General features: G+C 47.6%; 1 protein-coding gene across 3 annotated transcripts in view; it reads left to right on the top strand.

Moving 5' to 3' along the window:
• Positions 1 to 27,124, top strand: part of LOC139750387 (solute carrier family 7 member 14-like) — a 579,902-nt gene that overhangs the window by 370,185 nt on the left and 182,593 nt on the right. For all 3 annotated transcript variants that reach the window (XR_011713125.1, XM_071665121.1, XM_071665122.1), the window contains exon 2: positions 22,088 to 22,287. The gene's annotated coding sequence lies outside the window, so the exon portion shown is untranslated. The remainder of the gene's footprint in view (positions 1 to 22,087; positions 22,288 to 27,124) is intronic.

The following is a 27,124-nucleotide window of genomic DNA, read 5'->3' as shown; positions in this document are numbered from 1 at the left end:
AACAGTACTACCCTTGACCACGACGTGAGGACCACTGGGTACAACAGCACTACCCTTGACCACGACGTGAGGACCACTGGGTACAACAGTACTACCCTTGACCACGACGTGAGGACCACTGGGTACAACAGTACTACCCTTGACCACGACGTGAGGACCACTGGGTACAACAGTACTACCCTTGACCACGACGTGAGGACCACTGGGTACAACAGTACTACCCTTGACCACGACGTGAGGACCACTGGGTACAACAGTACTACCCTTGACCACGACGTGAGGACCACTGGGTACAACAGTACTACCCTTGACCACGACGTGAGGACCACTGGGTACAACAGCACTACCCTTGACCACGACGTGAGGACCACTGGGTACAACAGTACTACCCTTGACCACGACGTGAGGACCACTGTGTACAACAGTACTACCCTTGACCACGACGTGAGGACCACTGGGTACAACAGTACTACCCTTGACCACGACGTGAGGACCACTGGGTACAACAGTACTACCCTTGACCACGACGTGAGGACCACTGGGTACAACAGTGCTACCCTTGACCACGACGTGAGGACCACTGGGTACAACAGTGCTACCCTTGACCACGACTGTGCGACTCTTCGGCAAGATGACATGATTTTGTTCCTGGACTCTCAAGGTTTGGGTTGAGGGTCACGATATCATACCCAAGTGTCGAACTATCGTGATCAAGGACCTGCACAAGGGTCATAGCTTCCTGCACAAGGACCGTACCTTCCTGCTCATGGAGTTAAAAATGACACTCCCAGTGACGTATATATATATATATTATATCCCTGGGGATAGGGGAGACAGAATACTTCCCACGTATTCCCTGCGTGTCGTAAAAGGCGACTAAAAGGGAAGGGAGCGGGGGGTTGAAAATCCTCCCCTTCCATTTTCAGTTTTCCAAAAGAAGGAACAGAGAAGTGAGGATATTCCCTCTAAGGCTCAGTCCTCTGCTCTTACCGCTACCTCGCTAATGCGGGAAATGGCAAATATGTATAAATATATATATATATATATATATATATATATATATATATATATATATATATATATATATATATATATATATATATATATATTGTAGGGTTCGATGGGTTTTGGCCTAGAAGTAGCCACTTCATTAGAACCTGTGTAGACGCAATCAACATAAGTCTCAGCGTTTGTGGCGTCGTGTGTGTACCAGCTGAAGGTGAGGTTGATTATGAGGCGAGCGCCATCTAGGAGCACAATGCTGGTGTTTACAAATGCTGACAAAAGTGCTTTTGTTAACAAGAGCGACGACTGAGAGACATTAAACATGGCCTCCTTCACGGAGCCAGTTGCCAACGCATCTTTCCTCCTGGCTTTCCTTGCTGAAGGAGACACACACACACACACACACACACACACGAAGGAAAGTGGCACTTCAAGATGTTTGTGAATCATTACAAGACGCAGATGTTTACATGTCTGACAATATGAGCTGCTCCAACCGACCCGTAACAAGTGACATACGTCCCCAGGCTAATTCCGTGTCCTCTCAAATCTTCTCTCAGAAAATGGGAGTTGAGGTCGAAACAATCAGTTGTTGATATGAGCCAAATTGAGCACCTGTTTCTGGTTCCAGGCCACAACCCCAGACGCGATTCTTAGGCTCCAGGCCTAAGCTTCTGACCAAGAAGGTTGGTTAAAGGTTCCAGGCCTAAGCTGCAGTCTCAAATTCAGTTGTAAAGGATCTAATCTTAATCTCCAACTTCGTGATCGAGTCCAAGGTTCCAACTCAAGGCCTCCGCTTCAAGCTCCACCCTCAGGCTCTAGCCCCAAGCTCCACCCTCAGGCTCCAGCCCCAAGCTCTAGCCATTGGATCTAACCCCAGGCTTGGGCCTTAGGCTCCAGCTCCAAGCTCTAGCCACAGGCATCAACCTGAGGCTCCAGCCTCTTGATCCAACCAGAGGCTCCAGCCTCAGTATCCAGAGTCATATCTCAGCCCCAAGTTCCAGCCTAGGGCTCCAGCTCCATGCTCCAGTCTCAGGCATCAACTGCCCCAAGTTCCAGGTCTAGGTTCTAACTCTAGGCTACAGCCTTAGGTTCCAGCCCGGGGCTCCAACCCCGAACTCCAGCCAGAGGTTCCACCTTAAGCTCCACTCACGTTACATCTCCAGACTCGAGCCTCAGGCACCATCGTCAGACTCCAGGCTCCACCACCAGGATAAGCCTCAGGCTCCAGCCCTAGTCTCTAGTCCCAGTCTGAGGCTCCAGCTCCAAGCACCAATCCAAGGTTCCTGTTCCAGGCTTCTGCCTTAAGCTCCAGGATAAATGTCTTGCCCCAGGCTCCAGCACTAGTATCCAGGACTAGGATCCAGTACTAGGATCCCGGAAGAGGCTTCAGCCAGGCTTTAACCCAGAGATCCCACCCTCAGACTAGAGCAGTAGGCTCCAGCCACAGGCTTCGAATCCAGGTTCCAGCCCCAGGGTTCTTTCTATAGCTCCAGTCTCAGACACTATCTTTAGTCTCCAGCCTCTGGATCCAGCCTCAGGTTCCAGCCTTGGAATCCATTTCCATGCTCCAGCCTAAGGCTCCAGCTCCAGGGTTCAACCTCAGGTTCCAGCCTTGGAATCCATTTCCATGCTCCAGCCTAAGGCTCCAGCTCCAGGGTTCAACCTCAGGTTCCAGCCTTGGAATCCATTTCCATGCTCCAGCCTAAGGCTCCAGCTCCAGGGTTCAACCTCAGGTTCCAGCCTTGGAATCCATTTCCATGCTCCAGCCTAAGGCTCCAGCTCCAGGGTTCAACCTCAGGTTCCAGCCTTGGAATCCATTTCCATGCTCCAGCCTAAGGCTCCAGCTCCAGGGTTCAACCTCAGGTTCCAGCCTTGGAATCCATTTCCATGCTCCAGCCTAAGGCTCCAGCTCCAGGGTTCAACCTCAGGTTCCAGCCTTACGATTTCATTTTTAGGCTCCAGTCTCAGATTCCAAACTCACTCTATAACCCTTAGGCTCAAGTTTCAGGTTAAAGTTTCAGGGTTGAAGCTCAGGCTCCAAGTCCAGACTTCAGTCTTTGGCTCCAGTTCTAGGTACCAGCTTCAGGTTCCAGCTCTAAGTACCAGCTTCAGGCTCCAGCTCTAAGTACCAGCTTTAGGCTCCAGTTCTAGGTACCAGCTTCCAGCTCTAAGTACCAGCTTCAAGCTCCAGTTCTAGGTACCAGCTTCCAGCTCTAAGTACCAGCTTCAGGCTCCAGCTCTAAGTACCGGCTTCAGGCTCCAGTTCTAGATACCAGCTTCAGGTCCCAGTTCTAGGTACCAGCTTCAGGCTCCAGCTCTAGGTACCAGCTTCAGGTTCCAGCTCTAAGTACCAGCTTCAGGCTCCAGTTCTAGGTACCAGCTTCCAGCTCTAAGTACCAGCTTCAAGCTCCAGCTCTAGGTACCAGCTTCAAGCTCCAGTTCTAGGTACCAGCTTCAGGCTCCAGCTCTAGGTACCAGCTTCAGACTCCAGCTCTAAGTACCAGCTTCAGGCTCCAGTTCTAGGTACCAGCTTCCAGCTCTAAGTACCAGCTTCAAGCTCCAGCTCTAGGTACCAGCTTCAGACTCCAGCTCTAGGTACCAGCTTCAGGCTTCAGCTCTAGGTACCAGCTTCAGGCTCCAGCTCTAAGTACCAGCTTCAGGCTCCAGCTCTAAGTACCAGCTTCAGGCTCTAAGTACCAGCTTCAGGCTCCAGCTCTAGGTACCAGCTTCAGACTCCAGCTCTAAGTACCAGCTTCAGACTCCAGCTCTAAGTACCAGCTTCAGGTTCCTTTGTCAATAGCCTCACAACCTTCCTGCCAGCTCGTCTACTGTCATTCCCTTGCCTTCGCCAGCCTCCTGTGGTCCCAGCAGGTCCCGCCACGTGAAGGAAGAATGAAATCTTAGCTTCTTTCCTTCGCGTTCATTCATGATATTCAAAGGTCCTGAGGCTGAATCCTTTAACTGAACTCTGAAGTCCATTAGCAAGTCATTGAGCAAGTTCTCATTCTGACATTTCGGAGTAAAATGTCACGTTCGATTCCACCCACGATTTCTCTTTGACCTCCAGTTTGATTCCTGGAAGACGACGGAGCCATTCAGTGAGTCAGACCAGCCTTGCTCGTGGGAGTTGAGGCTACGGAGGCTGAGTTCAAGTCCAGGCTATACACAGGCTGAGTTCAGGCCAAGGCTATACAGAGGCTGAGTTCAGGCCCAGGTTATACACAGGCTGAGTTCAGGCCCAGGCTATACACAGGCTGAGTTCAGGCCCAGGCTATACAGAGGCTGAGTTCAGGCCCAGGCTATACACAGGCTGAGTTCAGGCCCAGGCTATACACAGGCTGAGTTCAGGCCCAGGCTATACAGAAGCTGAGTTCAAGCCCAGGCTATACAGAGGCTGAGTTCAGGCCCAGGCTATACACAGGCTGAGTTCAGGCCCAGGTTATACAGAGGCTGAGTTCAGGCCCAGGCTATACAGAGACTGAGTTCAGGCCCAGGCTATACAGAGGCTGAGTTCAGGCCCAGGCTATACACAGGCTGAGTTCAGGCCCAGGCTATACACAGGCTGAGTTCAGGCCCAGGCTATACACAGGCTGAGTTCAGGCCCAGGTTATACAGAGGCTGAGTTCAGGCCCAGGCTATACAGAGACTGAGTTCAGGCCCAGGCTATACAGAGGCTGAGTTCAGGCCCAGGCTATACACAGGCTGAGGTCAAGCCCAGGCTATACACAGGCTGAGTTCAAGCCCAGGCTATACAGAGACTGAGTTCAGGCCCAGGCTATACACAGGCTGAGTTTAGGCCCAGGCTATACAGAGACTGAGTTCAGGCCCAGGCTATACAGAGGCTGAGTTCAGGCCCAGGCTATACAGAGGCTGAGTTTAGGCCTAGGCTATACAGAGACACACACCCTATATCCAGGCTGGAAAAAAGTGCATTGAAATCCCTTTCTTTGTTCGTACTGACCTTAACTCGGTGACGCAATACATCCAGTGTTTTCCGATGATGTGGGATTAAGGTCGTGGTGTCAGAGCGAGTGAGGTAACTGGCGGGAGGTCCTCCAGTATGGATTGGGGAATATCTGAGTTTGAATGGCCTGTCTCATGTAAATTGGTCCCGAAGACTTAGATTCCAGTGAGACGTCTGGATGTCATACATTCAGTGGTGTATATTGGACTCCATTCATGGTCACTGAACCAGAGAACAGTTTTCCCAGTGCTAGTCAGTGGATGTGCTAGATCTCCATTAATGATCACGGGAGGTAGGAGTCATCTCCTACATCTATCACAGGGAGTGGAAGTAGTCATCTACTGATAGTCATACGAAGTGCTACTGAGGTTGCCTAGAGCCATGTTGGCCTACATCATATCTGTAGAAAAACTCAACTATTCCTTCCTCTTTGGAGCATACCAGGGTCCACCTCTCTCCCACATGTGTACCCTCCCCTCTCCCAAACAGAAGTAACCTCCCCAATCTTTCTAAATGTGTACCCTCCCCTCTCCCAGAGAAAAGTAATCGCCCCACTCTTTCTAAATGTGTACCCTCTCCCAAATGTGTACCCTACCCTCTCCCAAACAAAATTAATCTCCCCAGTTTTTCTAAATGTGTACCCTCCTCTCTCCCAAACAAAAATATTCACTCCAATCTTTCTAAATGTGTACCTTCCCTTCTCCCACACACGAGTAATCTCCCCAATCTTTCTAAATGTGTACCCTCCCTTCTCCCAAACAAAAGTTATCGCCCCAATCCCTCTCACTCACTTTTTCTGCCTACAAAGTTTTCCTCTTCGAAATTGTTCCTTAAATCCCACTTACACAAACACACATAAAGCCTCATTTACGTACGTCATTAAGATCACCACTTAAGATCATCATCATCATCAGTTCTGTAATGGTAGATGCGCTGTAGAGATATAATCCCCACCTCCACCTACCACTGTGTAGCCCCCGCTAGGCCTAGGTCTTCCTCCTCCCGAGGCGGTCTTGCTGAAGCTGCCGTTCTTGTCATCGAACTCTGCATGATGGATTTGACAGATGTGTGGCATAAGCCTTCGCTGGACTAACTTTCCTTCTATGAGTCTGTCTGATCTTATCTGTTCTCTAATGCCTTCTTATTGGATGATCCTCCCTGTTCTCTAATACCTTCCTTCTATGAGTCTGTCTGATCTTCTCTGTTCTCTAATGCCTTCTTATTGGATGATCCTCCCTGTTCTCTAATACCTTCCTTTTGGTTTGTTTGATCTTCCCTGTTCTCTAATACCTTCCTTTTGGTTTGTCTGATCTTCCCTGTTCTCTAATACCTTCCTTTTGGCTTGTCTGATCTTCTCTGTTCTCTAATACCTTCCTTTTGGCTTGTCTGATCTTCTCTGTTCTCTAAAACCTTCCTTTTGGCTTGTCTGATCTTCTCTGTTCTCTAATACCTTCCTTTGGTCTGTATGCTCCTCTCTGTTCTCTAATACCTTCCTTTGAACTGGTTGTTCCTCTCCGTTCTCTAATGCACAGGTGTCCTCTCCGGTCGTTGGTGTCCCACCTAAGTCACTATATGATTGATGAGGGACATCCATATGATCTTGGTCGTGGTCAAGGCCATTTATCTATGAACATATATTGACAAGATACAATATTGACATCCACAGGCCCTTTTGACCTGGGTTTCAAAGTTCCATTATATTTCTCCTTAAAACCTTTCGTTATTAGAAGATAAAGGGGGAAGCGAAAGCTAGTTTTGCAGTGATGAAGCAGTAGAATTCGTGTATTAATTGTGACATGGACTTGGAGCCTCTATTTCATCATTTCTCGAAGGATTCCGAGATAAGAAAATAGATCTAAGCCTCCTTCTTGGAACCCTTCCTGTACCTATAGCCCCAAGCTCTCTGACTGCATAATCATCTTACGTCAGAATATATATATATATTCATTTCTTCGGGTTGAAGTCAGACACGATGAACCATGTTACATATACTTTACCTTCTGAAGCGGTTTCCCATTACATATACATTTATCTTTTAAGCGATCTGAACCTATGAGATTTTCCCCTTTAAGTCTATGCATTGAAAGTTATGATAGCAGAAGAAGCATCATCTATTCTTCACCTCCCTAGTGACTTCTTGTTGGCAAGAGCTAACGTATTTGATCGTCTCTTGACCACTCGAGAGGCCGCCCATCCCATCATGGAGTTTGTCTTCTGTTTTCATGAGACAGCAACACTTGTCTCTCTCTCTCTCTTCTCTCTCTCTCTCTCTCTCTCTCTCTCTCTCTCTCTCTCTCTCTCTCTCTCTCTCTCTCTCTCTCTCTCCCCCTTGCACACTCTTTGTGCCATTCTCTAACCCCCAGACTTCCCACCCGTGTTTACAGGTCACCGAACACAAGTGCTGAGTAACCCGTTGGCTCCGAGTTCCACTGAAGTAATAAGAAGATCCTTAGATGTCGGACTGCTACTCCCAGCCTCCCTCAGTGGCTTCAGTGGACGACCCCCTCCGTCGTCAGTGTCCTCTGGTCACCACAGCTGCAGCAGCAGCAGCAGCCACAGCCTCCTCCTCCTCCTCCTCCTAACGCTCGATAGTGGGATCACTGTTATCGGGGCGAGATCAGACACCACTGCAGCTGCCCCATTAGAGTCACTCCATCCCCTTATCAAGCATACTCTCCCTCCATCCCCTTATCAAGCATACTCTCCCTCCATCCCCTTTATCAAGCATACTCTCCCTCCATCCCCTTATCAAGCATACTCTCCTGTGTGCTTGACTTCACCGGCATCACTTCCACAGGCATCAGGGGAGTTACCACTTCAGGGATGTTGTCCCAATCATCAGGTCACAGATGACCTCCTACAGGAAGATGGCCTCGACTGCACCTGTGTATTGCGGCGCGAAGACTTGGATGCAGACGACAAGACAGATCCGGGCGGTTCTGTTCCCATCCTCTGCTCTGGAGAGCATGTATTTCTTGCCTTCATCAGAACTTCCAGCTAAGACAGATTGGTCCTCAACGTTACATCATCAAAGACCATTGGTTCTACGTGTGTGAGACACACAGTCGGCCTCCTCCTCCTTGTTGTCATGAAAGACTCGAACACGTCCAGTTGCAGTAGGACACTGAGATGACACAGTTGCCAGCTTGGTGTCCTACCTCGTCATAGGAAACATCTCACATCCTCAAGTGCCTCTGAGGCAGTGATGTTAACAGGTGTGTTGCCAGACGGGGGAGGAGCTGCTGCTTTCACCGGGTGTTTCCTCATAGTCTGCCTCGGGGTTTTGAAGGCTGGTCGTCCATGTGGGGCCAAATGAGCTTCCGTAAAGACGACTATTTCTAACAACGTCTCTCGGGTTCTTTCCTTCAAAATAAATGTTTTCAGTTTCGAGTGGCACTCTGAGGATTCCCTTTTCTTTCCCTCTTCTGTTTCTTATCATTTGTCTTTCCTCTCTGTTCATTTATCGCAGCTTTCATCTCTCGTTCCAATTCACTTCTTTCCAGTTCATACTACTGTCTTCCAAACGTCTCGTCCATTCCCTTGTGCTCTAACGTGTCTCTGCTCCTCCTCGAAAAACGCTTTGAGGTCATCGTTATGTTTATGTTCTCCTCCAACGTTCAGTAGGCCAGGTAACACAGGACACTCCCACATCTCGACTGCTTCTTACACAAGTAACAGGGTTCAATTGTCCTCATGATGCATATTTTTGGTCTTATCTCTTATCGCTGCAAGATCACTTTCCATGAAAGAGTACTGGCATTACCAAGGATCTTCCTAAAAGGTTTATGGAGCCAAGGCTGCTCTACTTTCAGTAGCAGGGAAATGTAGAGTCCGCTACACCTTAACAACGTCATAGGTCTAGGTTCCATTAGATTGTCAGAAGACCTTTATACGTAGTTTGTGTTGGATATATGCAAACAAGACCGTCTTCCCTTATGCAAATGTAGTTTCAATAGTTATAATATTTCCATACATAATGCAGGTCACTTGTAGACAGGAGGGAGCGGGGAATATCTCAGAGTTGGTGGCTTAAATCCATATTGTTTTAGGTGTTGTTCTTGTTGTGTCTTCAAGCTAACTGCCACAAGTTATTCTCACTGATATAAAAGGAATACACTACAATATTTACTGTAATAATAACATTAATATACAACAACAACCATTGAAAGAATAAGATCGTACTGGTACCAATGAGAAGAGTTAGGTTCCATTTGACCTTTCGTGCCTTCGTACGCCACGATCAGAATAAGAAGGCCCGAAATTTGCCCCAAGCCTCGTCTCGAACCACAGAAGAACGATACATTAATAAACAAACTAGATAACACACAAGTCTTAGGAATACACAACCATGAGAGATATGATGACACGGACGAAGGCAACAATGATCGTTCTACTAACCCCAATTTCGCTCACTCTCCTGCTGACGATTCTACTTCAACAACCTCACCTCACTTTCCCTTCCCTCCTACATTGAAGTATTGACCTTTTACTCGCACTGAACAATTTCTATCTCATGGATCACTACAACATTGCGGAATGGAGATGGCGTAACTTAGATAACTCCAACAGTGCCATAAATGTAATTTTATTTCACTTTCTCTTTTACACGTATCTACTGATATTTGCTTTCACAATATCTTTCCTCAAGCATGCAGTAACACAAACCAGTTGCACATCAGCATTCACTGTAACCTATCCTGGAAGAGTCACACAATGTACACATCACAAAGTCTGCTTCCCAGAGAGCTAGGCTTCCAATGCTTATTTTGCCTCTGAGCCAATATCTGAATAGGGTTCATTCGCCTTAGTATGCAGTACAGCTTATGTATGTGGTCTGGGTATTCTTCGCTGAGCCACAGTGGCACCAAAAGCCTTCAGTATGACCGCGTCCACTGCTCTTCAACCATGCCTTTGCGTTCACCGTGACGTCGCTCTGTCTCACTGTTTTAGGGGTATCATTCTGGCCACAGCCCTAGCGATCCTCGGCATATGGCCCTGCAGAGCCTTCTAGGCTAGCTTCTGGGTGTTGCTTCCCGTAGCTTCTGTGCGCTAACATATGCCACACGAAGATTAGCCGTTATGACATACTTCTCTTCGTGCAGTAGAGGAATCTTCTTATGTCTTTTTCACTTTCCTTCTTCTTATAACCTTCCCACCTTCAGGAGTTGGTTCTACAGACGCCCGAGCAGCCTCAGACTGATCCTTCCTCTGTTCTGCCTTGGACCTGGTAGCTCAGTCTTCATCCGTGATATGGGTGTGGTTCAGGGCGTGCATCTACCCGTGTCATGTTGGCTACTGGAAAAGAAAATGTTGGTGGCAGGAGAAGGATATCCTCTCATGTTAATGCTCACAGGAAATGGAAATTAGTCTTCCCTGAGAGACGGTCAACTCCTGATGAATTTTCGTAAAAGGTTTTGGATTTTTCTCGTCCTTGTACACAGGTATTCTTCTCAGTGTTCTTGTGTTCCTTTTGTCTTATCCTGCTGTGTTCACTTTGGATTCTTCTCGTCCTTGAATACAGGTATTCTTCTCAGTGTTCTTGTGTTCCTCTTGTCTTATCCTTGTGTGCTCGTTTCTTCCTCGTATACCCTACACGCGCTGGTTGGCCTCGACTGCCAAGCAGTTCTTCGCCGTGTCATCTTGCCAAACGCCTTCGCATTCTAACATCTTCTATTGAGTAAGTCCCTCCTCCTCCTCCTCAACCATCCTTCACTTGAGGATAAACTTACCCATTTTCTTCCTCTTTCATTGTAAATATCATGGAATCTTCCACCACGGTGTCATGGTTCCCGGCTACTGACCTCCATTTTCAAGAAATGGTTGAGTTCTATAAAGTTTCCAGGATCACATTCGCTACTTGAGTGTAGTCTTACCTTCGTTCTTCTCACATCCTCATGTACAACCTCATGAAAATGAGGCATTATATATTCACGTTTTCCATCTGGTGTATTGCGAGTGAATATGTCCATGCTACTACGTGTGTGGGGAAAGTAGATCTAGTCATATTGGTGTATCTCTTCCTCTTCTTCCACTGTTTACTTTGCAGTGTTGGTAAAGAACTTGTGTCTCCAGAACCCTTCATCATTATCAGAACCCAAATTTCCCCCAAAGATTAGCTCTTCATAATTCGTATACTCTATCATTCGTGCTTTGCGATCCCTGTGTGCTTGAACCATCTCGTTTGTTTTATTGTTTTTTTTATACATATTCGCCATTTCCCGCGTGAGCGAGGTAGCGTTAAGAACAGAGGACTGAGCCTTAGAGGGAATATCCTCACTTGGCCCCCTTCTCTGCTCCCTTCTTTTGGAAAATCAAAAACTGGAAGGGAGGATTTCCAGCCTTCCCCACTCCCTCCCCTTTTTAGTCACCTTCTACAACACGCAGAGAATACGTGGGAAGTGTTCTTTCTCCCCTGTTCCTTTATTGTTATCACAATATATTCATTCTGGTTCCTTCACTCCTTGGGAGAACGCAGATCATCCACACCGCTACGGATTTTTCCCCGACTGCTAGCTTTCCCATCATGACCTGCCTGAGTGGGACGCTTACCAATATGTCCTCATAGGCCCTCCTCATGCCAAGGTGGCCAGATCTCCACCTCCTTTGTGTCTTGTCTCTCTCCCCTTCCTTGCTACCCATGTCACACCCACTGGACTACAGAGATGAGGTCTTATTGATTCGGGAGGAAGTTTTTGTCTCTACCACTCCAGCAACATCAGAAGCATTGTGCCCAACACGATCCTTGAATTCCAGCCCCATTGCCATTAACATCTTTTCCATCTGCGTTGGCATACATTACTGTCAGACTGAAATTCTCATCCCTTGGCCTCCCCGCTGCAATGGAGGTGGGGGGCAGATCCGTCCTCTTGCCTCATTGGACGTCTGTGTTTATGCCTTCTGGTTGTATTCTCTCTCTCTCTCTCTCTCTCTCTCTCTCTCTCTTCTCTCTCTCTCTCTCTCTCTCTCTCTCTCTCTCTCTCTCTCTCTCTCTCTCTCTCTCTCTCTCTCTCTCTCTCTCTCTCTCTCTCTCTCTCTCTCTCTCTCTCTCTCTCTCTCTCTCTCTCTCTCTCTCTCTCTCTCTCTCTCTCTCACGTCACCATTGACGCTTATACCCATTGACTATATCATTCCGTCTTCTCAATTCTTTTATGACGAGACCTGAGCTTGACGAGCGTGTGTGTGTGTGTGTGTGTGTGTGTGTGTGTGTGTGGTGTCCACGCATCTAGGCAATAACCACAGCAAAGCCCCACCACACCTCATCATACCAACCCATGATTAAAGACAATGGATATCCACCGTGTCCATAGCGATCATCACTTCTTAATAACAGCCGATCATCGCACGAGCACAGTAGGGCCCGAGAGATCACGAGGGAGACTAACAGAAGCCCCACTTCAGGAGCTCGGGAGGAGGAGGAGGAAGAAGAGGGAGCCAACATGGAGAGCACCTCACAGACCGCCACCCACTGTACGTCTATCTGCTAAACTTTGCAAATAGGCTTCTGGCGCTCCCATCATTTATGCAGTCTCGAAAGAATTACACGAAACGCCAGCAGTCACGTAGGTAACGCTGGGTTCTTCCTTTCTTCTGCTGAGGAGGGGATGAAGTACTTTCTCATGCAGTCTTAATGACCTGAGTCTGGGGAGGAGGAGGAGGAGGAGGGCAACCAACTGCCACGACCTGAGCCTGGGGAGGAGGAGGAGGAGGGCAACCAACTGCCACGACCTGTGCCTGGGGAGGAGGAGGAGGAGGGCAACCGACTGCCACGACCTGAGCCTGGGGAGGAGGAGGAGGAGGGCAACCGACTGCCACGACCTGAGCCTGGGGAGGAGGAGGAGGAGGGCAAGCGACTGCCATGACCTGAGCCTGGGGAGGAGGAGGAGGAGAAGGGCAAGCGACTGCCACGACCTGAGCCTGGGGAGGAGGAGGAGAAGGGCAACCGACTGCCACAACCTGTGCCTGGGGAGGAGGAGGAGGAGAAGGGCAAGCGACTGCCACGACCTGAGCCTGGGGAGGAGGAGGAGGAGGAGAAGGGCAAGCGACTGCCACGACCTGAGCCTGGGGAGGAGGAGGAGGAGGAGGGGAGAGAGTTGGGCGATGTGGCAACTGACTGCCACGTCTATGGCAATACTACCTTGTCCTCCGCGGCGACCTGTAGTCCTCCCACCCTAGACACGATCCTCCGTCCACACAGGTCGTGAGCGGTGTGTCACCATCGGTAGGGACTGCAGTGTCGTCCTTCCTCTCTGTAAAATCTTAATTGATCTGCCTTTCTTTTTGCTCTAATGTTAGATAGAGCAGCAGCCTCTAGCAGGCACACGTAAGGCCAGGTCAGTGAGGGAGCAAAGTCCCAGGAACACAGCCATCCCTTGCGTGGAACTCGAACCAAGTCACTAGCTGTCGGGTGGCTAAACCCGTCACAAGCTGTGGTGCTTCATCCATCTGCGAGTCAGCTCGAGAAAAGAGGAGCCCCTGGGTGCGATGGGCGCCTTCTCCTCTCACCAGAGGATCGAACCTGGGCCCAGTGGAGTAGAAGTCAGCGAAGCCAACCGACGTACCGATGAGGCGATGATATTAATGAGCCTCCGGCCCTTTGGGGGGTCAAGCACACCTTTGACAAGACGGAAGACACGAGAACACGTATGGAAACACTGGTCGACATGGAGCAGGAAGAGGCCGACTTGAGCTGATGTCATCCCGTAGACAGACCAATCAGGAGCCTCATCTTCAGCGCTCCTCCGACGGGCAAAGCCTTGTCTTCTTACCATCTGGTAGGCAGATCTCATCGGCCGAAGACCCTACACAAACCAAGGAGGGACGTCACCCTACAGACGTTCTCATTACGGGCGTGACAGGCGGAGGGGACGAACCCAGAACACCTGTCCACCGACCCCTTATACACGCATGACCATCCACCTCCAACCACACTGTTGTCTCCCAGTTAACTAGCAACGAACTCTAGCATTTTGTACAGCACACCACACACTCTCCCATTATGTACCACACACCACACACTACCATTATGCACCACACACCACACACTCTACCATTCTGTACCACACACCACACACTCTACCATTCTGTACCACACACTACACACTCTACCATTCTGTACCGCACACCACACACTACCATTCTGTACCACACATCACACACTACCATTATATACCACACCACACACTCTACCATTCTGTACCACACACCACACACTCTACCATTCTGTACCACATACCACACACTACCATTCTGTACCACACACCACACACTCTACCATTCTGTACCACACACCACACACTCTACCATTCTGTACCACACACTACACACTCTACGTAGCGTACCATACTGTTAGTGACATACCACACATTACAGTGCTGTACCATACCAAACATTATGCCCCTTGTATTACAACACTATGTGGTACATCACATACTGTAATATAAACCAGAGCACTGGATCATACACCGGCAACACTGTACCATACACCTTGACAATGCATCATACACCACAACACTGTACTAGGCCATTCGATGCGTAACGAGCACAAGACCTCTCTACACAACACTCTACCATACATCACAACACTCTACCATACATCACAACACTCTACCATACATCACAACACTCTACCATACATCACAACACGCTACCATACAACACAACACGCTACCATACAACACAACACGCTACCAAGTGACATGATACGTACCATATATCATAACTCTGTACCATAACCCCTAACACTGTTCCAAGTTGTGAATCACACATCACAGCACTGGTCCATCCTAGACGTCATTTGGACCAAACTGTATCAAGATAAAACCATGTGCTACGTATCATAGACGTAAGACCTGCCTCAACTACACCTAAAGATAGAAAACGTAATGCCAGCATCATTTATTATCTAACGTTAACAAGACTAGGGTCATGAGTGGAGGTAATTAACAATCGATACCCTAGATGCGCAGTTCCTGGAAGAAATTACTCCAAGAAAATGGCGATAATGTTGATCATTATGGACGTACATGTGAAGAAAAAAAAAGAATATCTTGATATTCATTTATTATACCCTATCGCCATTTCCCGCGTCAGCGAGGTAGCGCCAGGAAATAAACAAAGAAAGAACCCATCCACTCATATACACACATACATACATACACGCCCATACACGTACATATACATACATATACATCTACATATCAACATATTCACGTATACATATGAATATATATACATACACATATACATCCATATACATATATACACATGTACATATTCGTACTCGTTTAGCTTCATCCATTTACGGCGCCACCCCGCCCCACAGGGAACAGCACAGCCACCCCCTGCGTCAGCTTGGAAGCGCCAGGAAAAAAGGCAAAAAAGGCCACATTCGTTCACACTCAGTCTCTTCCTCTCAGGTGTAATGCACTGAAACCACAGCTTCCTATCCACATCCAGGCCCCACAAACCTTTCTATGGTTTACCCCAGACATTTCACATACCCTGGTTCAGTCCATTGACAGCATGTCGACCGCGGTATACCACCTTCCCAATTAACTGTATCCCGTGCATACCTTTCACCCTCCTGCATGTTCAGACCCCGACCATTCAACATGTTTCTCACTCCATCCTTCTATCTCCAGTTTGGTCTCCCCTTCTCCTTCTCCCCTCCACTTCTGACACATGTATCCTCTTTATCAACCTTTCCTCGCTCATTCTCTCCACATGTCCAAACCACTTCAACATACCCTCTTCTGCTCCCTCAATCACACATCTCACACATTACGTACTCGATCACCTCAAGCCGCATATTGTCGTTGATCATCTTAGTTCCAACACCCCCTCACCCCTTCCTCAGATCCTTATATGTACATCCCTTCTATTGCATCTATATAATCGTAGCAGGGACTGCTATACCCTCAAACAAAACCCACTTTCGCCCTCCCACATAACAACAGCCTCTCTTTCCATACATTCCTCAGTGCTTCAAAAACCCTCTTCCTCTCACCCACCCGAACACACACTTCTGATTCCAATCACTGCCACGTCCGCTCCCAGGTATCCAAAACATTTCATTTCTTCCAAATTTTCTCCGTTCAAGCTCAAACGCGAACTAACTTGTCCCTCTGCCCTGCTAAACCTAATAACCTTGCTTTTATTCACATTTACTCTGAACTTTCTCCTTTCACACACTCCTCTAAACTCAATCATCGATTCCTGCAGTTTCTCACTCAATATGCAGCAATGCTTAGTATATATATATATATATATATATATATATATATATATATATATATACGAACATAGTGCATAGAAACGCACACCTTCATAGAACATACAGACCTCCAACAGCCAGGATCGAACCCGGAACCACTGTGCAAGAGGCGGGAATGCTAACCGCTAGGCTATATATAAACCTCCAACAGCCAGGATCGAACCTGGGACCCCTGTGTGGCAGGCGGGAGCGCTACCGCTAGGCAATGATCACCCGTAATAGGGAAATGACTATTCGAATACTATGTACTCGAATACTCTATCATGGACGTTCGTAGCAGTGCTCCCGCCTGCCACGCAGGGGTCCAGGGTTCGATCCTGGCTTTTGGAGGTTTGTATGTTGTATGGAAGTGCGCGTTCATATGCACTATATTCGTATATATATATAAATATATATATATATATATATATATATATATATATATATATATATATATATATATATATATATATATATATATATATATATATATATATATATGGTTGTTTAATTTGTTTATGGATGGGGTTGTAAGGGAGGTAAATGCAAGAGTCCTGGAAAGAGGGGCAAGTATGAAGTCTGTTGGGGATGAGAGAGCTTGGGAAGTGAGTCAGTTGTTGTTCGCTGATGATACAGCGCTGGTGGCTGATTCATGTGAGAAACTGCAGAAGCTGGTGACTGAGTTTGGTAAAGTGTGTGGAAGAAGAAAGTTGAGAGTAAATGTGAATAAGAGCAAGGTTATTAGGTACAGTAGGGGTGAGGGTCAAGTCAATTGGGAGGTGAGTTTGAATGGAGAAAAACTGGAGGAAGTGAAGTGTTTTAGATATCTGGGAGTGGATCTGTCAGCGGATGGAACCATGGAAGCGGAAGTGGATCATAGGGTGGGGGAGGGGGCGAAAATTTTGGGAGCCTTGAAAAATGTGTGGAAGTCGAGAACATTATCTCGGAAAGCAAAAATGGGTATGTTTGAGGGAATAGTGGTTCCAACAATGTTGTATGGTTGCGAGGCGTGGGCTATGGATAGAGATGTGCGCAGGAGGATGGATGTGCTGGAAATGAGATGTTTGAGGACAATGTGTGGTGTGAGGTGGTTTGATCGAGTAAGTAACGTAAGGGTAAGAGAGATGTGTGCAAATAAAAAGAGCGTGGTTGAGAGAGCAGAAGAGGGTGTTTTGAAATGGTTTGGGCACATGGAGAGAATGAGTGAGGAGAGATTGACCAAGAGGATATATGTGTCGGAGGTGGAGGGAACGAGGAGAAGAGGGAGACCAAATTGGAGGTGGAAAGATGGAGTGAAAAAGATTTTGTGTGATCGGGGCCTGAACATGCAGGAGGGTGAAAGGAGGGCAAGAAATAGAGTGAATTGGAGTCATGTGGTATACAGGGGTTGACGTGCTGTCAGTGGATTGAAGCAAGGCATGTGAAGCGTCTGGGGTAAACCATGGAAAGCTGTGTAGGTATGTATATTTGCGTGTGTGGACGTGTGTATGTACATGTGTATGGGGGGGGGGGGGGTTGGGCCATTTCTTTCGTCTGTTTCCTTGCGCTACCTCGCAAACGCGGGAGACAGCGACAAAGTATAAAAAAAAAAAAAAAAAAAAAAAAAATATATATATTTCTTTCAAACTATTAGCCATTTCCCGCATTAGCAAGGTAGCGTTAAGAACAGAGGACTGGGCCTCTGAGGGAATATCCTCACCTGGCCCCCTTCTCTGTTCCTTCTTTTGGAAAAAAAAAAAAAATGTGTATACCAACCTATTCATTTAGTCTCTCACATATACTCAAGATCTACAAGATCTACTTGTATTATTATGATCTTTTTTGATTATAATAATACAAGTAAATATATGCTGCCGTAGACAATGAGTCCCTCAAAAGAGACAACCCAGGTCCTATCATAACACAGAACACAGGCCTTTGTTTATCATGTCTCGGTGAAGCCACAACCCACGTTCGGATCCCCCACAACCCACGTTCGGATCCCCCACAACCCACGTTCAGATCCCCCACAACCCACGTTTGGATCCCCCACAACCCACGTTCAGATCCCCCAGAACCCACGTTCAGATCCCCCACAACCCACGTTTGGATCCCCAACAACCCACGTTCAGATCCCTCACAACCCACGTTCAGATCCCCCACAACCCACGTTCAGATCCCCCAGAACCCACGTTCAGATCCCTCAGAACCCACGTTCAGATCCCCCAGAACCCACGTTCGGATCCTATCTGTTAAAGTTATGATAACATATGGGTTTCCAGATCACACAAACTTGAGGGTAAAGTTGGCTTTTATTGTTTAACGAAGGAAGTTTACTAAGAGAGAGGGAGGGACGGGTGGGTCAACCTTCTCTCTGATGTTAATATATGTTATTTCTTTTTTGTTTTTTTTTGGGTCTCCTACGTTAAGACATAACTGATAGCAACTTTGTCACGTTTGACTGGAAGTGATGAAACTCCCTCGATGGTGGAGTGTGTGGGAACAAATTCCATTTAACGTCAAGACTTGCTAACGAGTTTAGCTTTTATTTTGACCCGACCGACGAATATATTCTCTTATTCAAAATACCTTTGAGTTAAGAGATATCAAAGACATATTCGTTAGCTTCCCCAGTGAGCGTAGCTCTCACCTGTGCTCTTTAAGAATTGAGACCATGAAATCCTTTCCACAAAACCAGACTTCTCCTCCAGTTCACAAGCCATTACTCATTCCCTTAAGTACATGCCTTAGGTTACTATACAACGGGATATTTGTATCATATTCATCTTGCTTTATGGCAATTTTCGTCATCTTGTGAATAACGAAATTGTTGATTAAAATAAGATATTGGAGGTATATTAGAGAACAAAGAACAGACAACATGATGTTGAAGGTTATCTACCAGTTATCTACAGTATTGTCATCCTATATTTCTAACTTGATGTAGATGAAGCCGTGACGATAGACCAGAGGGGGCTCCTGACCCACTTAATATAGTGATGCTATACTAATATAGGCATCGGATGGGATATAGTCCATGAAAAACACCTTAGGATCCCATCATGGCTGCTGGGTATGTTCAAGTGCGTTCGCCAAACCTTGTAACGTACAAAGGAGGTGACATTCTTAGATCTCTGCTCACTCACTGATTATAGATTCATTATGCTCTTTGTCCAGCTGTATTGATAAGGCTTCATTAGCCCTCGGTCATATCTGGCAGTGGTTTATTCCAGTGGTGATCAAAGACTGAAGCAATGTTTTTTCTCAGCCATGATTATCTACTCCCTGATTACGTTCACAGTGGGAGACATGTTCAACACAGGAGAAATATATTTTCGACTGTGGCTGCCATGTTATCAGCACTGTGAACCTCATATCGCTATTTCTATATTGCTATATCTTGGTCTAACGCGGGGATTCTATCGTGAGTTACTGATGTCGAAAACTCCTCTGGTTTTGTAAGACGTCCTCGCTGCCCAACACTTCCAAGAGAAAATCATTTCAGATCCTCGAGCGTTTCTTGGTAAGATTTATATTTGATTGAAGGAATTAGTTTTTGTTACCTTCTCTGTACACCGTCTATTTTTTTTTTTTGGGGGGGTAGGGTTCCTTTTGAATGAAGTCTGATGACTAGAAGTGAACAGCGGGCTTGAAATGCCCTCTCATTGTCGTATATGAAAGACCAGGTATTGTGTCTTTCGCTTTATAGTCTATATCTCTAGTTATGAACTATAACATTCTCTTCCCTTCATCAAAAAATAGAATGTATTTGGCTCATCATTCATGTACGTATCTTACGTCATTATTGATCATGACTTGAAACTCCTCTTTCTTCTCGTGCTTCTGATATTGATCCACTAGACATTCTAGATTCACGGTCAATACTTGAGCTGGTTAAGTTCCTCTGTCACGCCTTCGACCACGGCATCAATAATGCTATCGCTCTTTCATTCATCGAACACTCCCGCCTGGACTAGACTGTGTCCTTTCGCATCGTCGGTAAATGTTAAGATCTGGCCGGTCAATCCTGCATCCTGCTTGTGTGGCAAGCTTGTTATGAACCTTGTGGAGGTGTACTTTACTCCTTCCGCTGAGCCAATCAGATGCTTCCTCTTTTAGTATCTCTCTTGTTCTACACTTATAAGGTGGTGTGGTATCCACTGGCACGCTCAGTACCCTGTACCATGTGATTTACTTATACTTAACACTGGTGTATGGGGGTACTGGTTTACGGGTGGATCTGCCAGCTGTCTAGGGGCAATAGGTGGAGACCTGTTGATACGCTCCCTGTGTGTTTGATCCACATTCGGGTCATCTGCTCCAGGGTAGGTCCAATGGCGCCTCACAGGTCCCTTCGGGAGGGGGTGTCACACACACACACACACACACACACACACACACACACACACACACACAACTCACAGTGTTCATTTTATGAGTACCTGGAACGAAGTATTTTAGGCTGGGGATGACGTGGCTGAGCAAGACATACGAACAGTCAAGATATTGGAGAGATTTTGATTAGAAAAACCCTCATGTAGTGTGAGACGTTGTGTGTGTATAAAGGTATATACATCTGTCAACATTGTGGTGCTCCCGTACTGTGACGTGGAGTAGGTGTCACCCGTCACCCGTCACCCGTCAGGGGGTTCCTGTCTCTCCAGAGACAGTGAGAGACAGTCAGGTCACCACCACACCGTCTGGTGAGGTCAGTGGCTGATGTATGACTACATTGTCGTTTGAGATCAAACCTCCCTTCAACTCAGGAGGTGCGGGGTCCTATGCTCTAGGGCTGGCTGTCCGCCTGCCGGTGGTGAGGGACCTAAGCACTAGGGGGCCCTAGGAGGTGTTAGGCTTGTGATCCCACCACCCGGCCACTACGAGAGCTGCTGCTCCCTCCGTGAATGACGACGAAGCTACCCTGGCCTTCGGGAAGGTCCTCGATTTCAAGGTCCTGCAGGAAACACAAGTGACCCAAATACTTGTTTTTCTTTAGTTACTGCGGGAAAAAAAGAAATAATTAAATGCCCTTGTGCGTATGTGTGTGTGTGTGTGTGTGTGTGTGTGTGTGTGTGTGTGTGTGTGTGTGTGTGTGTGTGTGTGTGTGGATGGTAAACTATGACATTAGTACGACTGGTACATGACGGATCACAGACCTGGACAATATCAAAACCCAACCAACCCGATAGCTTTCGTCCCATCTCCCGGACCAGTTGCTCTGTGTGCTACGTTCTGGAGTACATGTTGCTCAGCAAACCACCATACACACGAGCAAAGAACGTGTGCCAGGGCAAAAAGTGTATACAACACTCATAGCTTTTCTAGCAGTTATTATTGAAGACGAATAGTAAAATAGCAGAGTATCTGGCTCGAAAGCTTATAGGCAAGTGATGTTACATGAACTAGATTTGAAACTAGATATAGGTGGTCCACTTTGGCATTGGATAAGCAGTCATCTCTTCGACAGAAAGGCATACTTCATTGCTTCACAGCTACAATAGTGAATGAAGGTAGCGGAAGATATACGAAGCTTATGTCTGTTCTTACAAAATACCTAGTCTTCATTATCACTGTACGTAGGTCTTATGTCTGTTCTTCACAATACCTATACTTACACTGAATGTATCTGTCCTTCACCACACACAGGTCTCCACACCACACACAGGTCACCACACACAGGTCACCACACACAGGTCACTACACATAGGTCACCACACACAGGTCACCACACATAGGTCACCACACACAGGTCACCACACACACACAGGTCACCACACCACACACAGGTCACTACAAACAGGTCACCACACCACACACAGGTCACCACACACACACACACACAGGCCTCCCCTCAATAACATCTAATGATCCATTTTATGTTGCAGGTCGAACGTGTGAGGTGCAGAGAGCTAGGCACTGCAGGAAGCACTGAAGAGCAGCTGGTGCAAGAGGCACCGCAGGAAGCACTGACGGGCAGGCAGACACTGCAGGAAACACTAACCCAGCTGCAGGAGTCACTGCAGGGGGATAGTAACGGAGAGGCACTGCAGTAGGCACTGCAGAAGGCCACCACAGAGCTTACAAGGTAATGTGGCTCATTTCTCGCTTGCCCTCGCTGGCTAGGCTACACCCTGGCTATCATTTCTCACTCGGGATGGCCTATCATTCTCATGAGTGGGCCACTATGCCTTACTGCACCACTGGGCCTCACACTGGTATTATAAATGTATTAGAACGTACAGTTCCCCTACAAGGCTACACAGTTCCCCTACAAGGCTACACAGTTCCCCTACAAGGCTACACAGCTGACATGGCTGTCCTGTAGCCTCTCCTCCCACCTGGTCTGTACGAGCGAGTGTAGGATGAGGGAGAGAGCTGAGTGTAGTGCTATGATAAAGGCGTCCTTAAAAGAAAATATCTTTTTTTGTTTACTTGTCGTACACGAGCGTCCACGTGCTACGTTATGTACACGTGCAGACCACGAACGTAAACATTCATGCACGCGGCGAGCACACTCATTCACATATATACAGACACACACACACACGCACGCGCACACACATGCTCTCTCTCTCTCTCTCTCTCTCTCTCTCTCTCTCTCTCTCTCTCTCTCTCTCTCTCTCTCTCTCTCTCTCTCTCTCTCTCTCTCTCTCTCTCTCTCTCTCTCTCGTAGCCACACAGACACAGACACAGGCACACACACACACACACACACACACACACATCTACACTTTCCTAAGTGGGTTAAGGTTGGGTGTGACCCGTCGCAGTGGTCGGGTGGTCGTGAAGGAAGTAAGTTTGGAATGCCCAGGGTCGCCCAGGTCATGAAGGAAGTAAGCTTGGAATGTCCAGGATCGCCCAGGTCATGAAGGAAGTAAGCTTGGAATGCCCAGGATCGCCCAGGTCATGAAGGAAGTAAGTTTGGAATGCCCAGGATCGCCCAGGTCATGAAGGAAGCAAGCTTGGAATGCCCAGGATCGCCCAGGTCATGAAGGAAGTAAGCTTGGAATGTCCAGGATCGCCCAGGTCATGAAGGAAGTAAGCTTGGAATGCCCAGGATCGCCCAGGTCATGAAGGAAGTAAGCTTGGAATGCCCCGGGGTCGCCCAGGTCATGAAGGAAGTAAGCTTGGAATGCCCAGGATCGCCCAGGTCATGAAGGAAGTAAGCTTGGAACGCCCAGGATCGCCCAGGTCATGAAGGAAGTAAGCTTGGAATGTCCAGGATCGCCCAGGTCATGAAGGAAGTAAGCTTGGAATGCCCAGGATCGCCCAGGTCATGAAGGAAGTAAGCTTGGAATGCCCAGGATCGCCCAGGTCATGAAGGAAGTAAGCTTGGAATGTCCAGGATCGCCCAGGTCATGAAGGAAGTAAGCTTGGAATGCCCAGGATCGCCCAGGTCATGAAGGAAGTAAGCTTGGAATGTCCAGGGTCGCCCAGGTCATGAAGGAAGCAAGCTTGCAATGCCCAGGATCGCCCAGGTCATGAAGGAAGTAAGCTTGGAATGCCCAGGATCGCCCAGGTCATGAAGGAAGCAAGCTTGGAATGCCCAGGATCGCCCAGGTCATGAAGGAAGCAAGCTTGGAATGCCCAGGATCGCCCAGGTCATGAAGGAAGTAAGCTTGGAATGCCCAGGATCGCCCAGGTCATGAAGGAAGTAAGCTTGGAATGTCCAGGATCGCCCAGGTCATGAAGGAAGTAAGCTTGGAATGCCCAGGATCGCCCAGGTCATGAAGGAAGTAAGCTTGGAATGCCAGGATCGCCCAGGTTCATGAAGGAAGTAAGCTTGGAATGTCCAGGATCGCCCAGGTCATGAAGGAAGTAAGCTTGGAATGTCCAGGATCGCCCAGGTCATGAAGGAAGTAAGCTTGGAATGTCCAGGGTCGCCCAGGTCATGAAGGAAGTAAGCTTGGAATGCCCAGGATCGCCCAGGTCATGAAGGAAGTAAGCTTGGAATGCTCAGGATCGCCCAGGTCATGAAGGAAGTAAGCTTGGAATGCCCAGGATCGCCCAGGTCATGAAGGAAGTAAGCTTGGAATGTCCAGGGTCGCCCAGGTCATGAAGGAAGTAAGCTTGGAATGTCCAGGATCGCCCAGGTCATGAAGGGAAGTAAGCTTGGAACGCCAGGATCGCCCAGGGTCATGAAGGAAGTAAGCTTGGAATGCCCAGGATCGCCCAGGTCATGAAGGAAGTAAGCTTGGAATGTCCAGGATCGCCCAGGTCATGAAGGAAGTAAGCTTGGAATGCCGAGGATCGACCAGGTCATGAAGGAAGTAAGCTTGGAATGCCCAGGATCGCCCAGGTCATGAAGGAAGTAAGCTTGGAATGCTCAGGATCGCCCAGGTCATGAAGGAAGTAAGCTTGGAATGCCCAGGATCGCCCAGGTCATGAAGGAAGTAAGCTTGGAATGCCCAGGGTCGCCCAGGTCATGAAGGAAGTAAGCTTGGAATGTCCAGGGTCGCCCAGGTCATGAAGGAAGTAAGCTTGGAATGCCCAGGATCGCCCAGGTCATGAAGGAAGTAAGCTTGGAATGCCCAGGGTCGCCCAGGTCATGAAGGAAGTAAGCTTGGAATGTCCAGGGTCGCATCCACTTACACCTTGGTATTAGATATACAACAGAGATACTCTGGTACAAAGATGGATACGCAGCTCATCCATAGATCATGCAATGTAGTGAGGGTATGTGAGACCAGTGAAAGGTGGGTTAGCTATGGCTTCAGTCGGCCACATAACAGTCGAAAATAAACCTGTGTAGGAAAAGGGGACTTGGGACGGACCGATACTGTATTCAGACTATCCGCGAAACACCACACAGAAGACTTGTTAAGGAGGCAAAACGCCTTTAAAAAGGTGATGCTATGATTACAGTTGAGTACGTCTATTGTTGGATCGCTCATTAAGCTATTCACGAGTCGAATTAGATCTAGATCTGCAACTCGAATCGGATCTAAATATGAAGCATTGAAAACTGACAGAAATGGTTCGGAGATGAGCAACAGAGAGAGAGAGAGAGAGAGAGAGAGAGAGAGAGAGAGAGAGAGAGAGAGAGAGAGAGAGAGAGAGAGAGAGAGAGAGAGAGAGAGAGAGAGAGAGAGAGAGAGAGAGAGTGTGTGTGTGTGGGGGGGTACCCAGAATGAAAGAGTCGAGTTACAGACGGAAGTTGGAGACAATGAACTTACCCTCCACCACTGAGAGACGAAGTTAGACGAGACCCCGATCACAAGGTTCAAGTTTTCGGAATCAGTGAGGACGTCCGGTGCAGTCAGGTGTGTGGGAGGAGGTAGGTAGGTAAGGGAGGTGTGAGGGCGTCCCGTGCAGTCAGGTCTGGGGGAGGAGGTAGATAAGGGAGGTGTGAGGACGTACGGTGCAGTCAGGTGTGTGAGAGGAGGTAGGTAAGGGAGGTGTGAGGACGTACGGTGCAGTCAGATGTGTGGGAGGAGATAGGTAGGTAAGGGAGGTGTGAGGACGTACGGTGCAGTCAGGTGTGTGGGAGGAAGTAGGTAGGTAAGGGAGGTGTGAGGACGTACGGTGCAGTCAGGTCTGGGGGAGGAGGTAAGTAAGGGAGACGTGAGGAAGGATGTGATGCATACGTACTCTCATGGTATCAGAGGAGTGTATGGATGGGATGAGTTCGTGAGGGGTGTGAAACCCTGAATGCAGACAGCATACACAAGTTTGGAAACTGATGCTATGGAGAATGGTCAAGAGGTGTAGGACTCCCTCCCTGTGCTGGACAAATAGGTAATCAAACACACACACACACACACACACACACACACACACACACACAGATACACAATAACAACATAGAAGGAACCCTCAGGATGGTGCAGGTTGAAGCGAAGGATGCACTTGTCAGAGATGGTGAAGTAGTGACTGAGGATTACCCTTGTGAAGGAGACTCACTGAGGGAATGTAGAGGCTCATTGCGACAGACAACCACGAAGACACAGGTTCTTGCAAGGAGACTCACTGAGGGAACGTAGAGGCTCATTGCGACAGACAACCACGAAGACACAGGTTCTTGCAAGGAGACTCACTGAGGGAACGTAGAGGCTCATTGCGACAGACAACCACGAAGACACAAGTTCGTATCAGACAGAGTGAAAAAAAAGAAACTTTCTTTTGCCAGCACATCAGCGAACGTACTTGGATGAGAAGGATTGATTTAACCATCATTTTCTGGGTCTTATCCTCCCACATAGCAGCATGGACATAGAAGATTTCATATGTTATAGACTAACTGAAAAGAGAAAATGGTTAGGTAATGATTAAGTATGATAACATAGAAAATGGTGGAGGTTGCTCGACAATTTCTATTGTAACCAATTGGGGTATGGAGTTCATTGGAGCTTTGTAGTGGTAGGTTCTGTGGAATCTCCAATGCAGGAGTGGGAAACCTAAGTACATACCTGTAGCCTCGAGTAGAGAGGAGAGGTTAACAAAGAGGCAGGAATGGTTCAGTAAAAGGTGTCTAAATGCGAAGGAGCTTCGAGTTATGGTGTAACGAAGATGCAAGGGACACTCCAGCAAGTTGTAAGGTATGAAAGAGTGAGGAACAAGTGTTACAGGAGGAACAGAGAAGATTCAAAAAGTATATTGTGGACAATGTGGAGGAAATTTAAACCTTTTCCATAAACTTATTAGGAAAACATTGTTACTTAATGAGTAACGTATCAGGCTAAAGAGTTCAGTCTTAAGGGACTGATGTAAGGATGTGTTGAGGAGATGAATGACAAGTTCAAAGAATTGTTTCTGCAGTGGAAAACACTTCAGTTCCAACACTAAGATGAAACGGGGAGGAGATCTTAGACACCACTGAGGCATTGAGAAAAGACTTTAGCAGAATATTAAAGAGTCTTTACCCATACGAGGCTTAAGATCCTGAGGTATAATTCCACTATACGTGCTTCAGATATGTCCAG

Source organism: Panulirus ornatus, chromosome 9 (assembly GCF_036320965.1).
Source record: "Panulirus ornatus isolate Po-2019 chromosome 9, ASM3632096v1, whole genome shotgun sequence".
Lineage (NCBI taxonomy): Eukaryota > Metazoa > Arthropoda > Malacostraca > Decapoda > Palinuridae > Panulirus > Panulirus ornatus.
The sequence above is the reverse complement of the archived record's forward strand: the minus strand, read 5'-3'. Positions and strand labels throughout refer to the sequence as shown.